The sequence below is a fragment of the Mangifera indica genome, chromosome 15, assembly GCF_011075055.1.
Source record: "Mangifera indica cultivar Alphonso chromosome 15, CATAS_Mindica_2.1, whole genome shotgun sequence".
NCBI classification, from domain to species: Eukaryota; Viridiplantae; Streptophyta; class Magnoliopsida; order Sapindales; family Anacardiaceae; genus Mangifera; species Mangifera indica.
Genome location: NC_058151.1, coordinates 9,914,288 through 9,915,597, shown reverse-complemented (window position 1 = coordinate 9,915,597; position 1,310 = coordinate 9,914,288). Strand labels below are relative to the sequence as shown.

Sequence of the window (1,310 nt, the reverse complement as noted above, 5' to 3'; positions counted from 1 at the left end):
TTCACTTCAAAACCTCCCTTTTTATTTATTTGTTTCGATTTATTTGTGACGACATACTAATCAAAGCTCTTCGAGGGAACGATCCCTACTTTCTTTTACTATATTTTTGTTACAGGAATTTATGATTTAATTTGGGTGTCAACGACAGCACGTACCAAATTTTGGCGCCGTTGCTGGGGAGTTTTTAATTTGTATGTTCGTTACGCGATCTTTGAAACAAGCTAGTTTACAGTTTGATCCAGAAATTGAAAAGACTGCAAAAGGGCTGAGAAAAGAAGCGAAAAGGAGACTGCAAGCACACAAATCTGCTTACAAAACAGAGGAAAACATGGCTGAAAATCAGACTTTAAGAGAGCTTGCTGCTCCAAATTTAAATCAACAACCACACTGCATTACTTTTCCGAATTTAGATGTTAATACTACCTTCCAATTAAAATCTGGACTAATTCATCTTTTACCTATTTTTCGTGGTTCTGTAGGTGAAGATCCTCATAAACATTTAAAAGAATTTTATGTGGTGTGCACCAGAATGAAACCGAATGGAGTAACCGAAGAACAAATCAAGATGAGGGTTTTTCCGTTTTCTTTGAAAGATGATGCGCAAGATTGGTTGTATTATCTACCCGCTGGAGTATCACTACTTGGCATGTGATGAAAAGATTATTTTTGCAGAAATTTTTTCCAGCATCAAGAGCAGCCAGCATTAGGAAAGAAATTTGTGGCATTAGGCAGTAAAGTGGAGAGTCTTTATACGAATATTGGGAGCGCTTTAAAAAACTCTGTGTGAGCTGTCCACATCACCAAATTAGTGACCAACTGCTTATTCAATATTTCTACGAAGGACTTCTATCAAATGAGAGAAATATGATTGATGCAGCGAGTGGTGGAGCATTGGCTGACAAAACACCTGAAGCAGCCCGAAATTTAATTACAAATATGGCGTTGAATTCACAACAATTTGGGAATAGATTAGACCATTCGTCTCGGCTTGTCAATGAGGTAAATGTATCTTCTCTTGAGAGACGACTTGATGATTTAACTACTCTTGTACGTCAAATGGCTGTAGGAAAAATAGAGGCAGCAAAAGTTTGCGGAATCTGTTCAATAGGAGGACATCCAACTGATATGTGCCCAACACTTCAAGATGACTGCTCTGAACATGCTAATGCAGTGGGGGGATTTTTAGGAAAGCAGCAGCGAAGTTATAACTATAATCCTTATTCGAATACCTACAACTCAGGTTGGAGAGATCATCCTAATTTTCGTTATGGGAATGCAAATACGAATTAGCCTTCAAATAATTTTCAGCC

At 37.8% G+C, this 1,310-nt stretch overlaps 1 non-coding gene across 1 annotated transcript; it reads right to left on the bottom strand.

Annotated features, from left to right (window-relative positions):
- Nucleotides 1-699: 699 nt before the first annotated feature.
- On the bottom strand, nucleotides 700-806 carry LOC123198440. The gene has a single exon (XR_006498022.1). It is a non-coding gene; the product is annotated as a small nucleolar RNA R71 (small nucleolar RNA).
- Nucleotides 807-1,310: the final 504 nt, after the last annotated feature.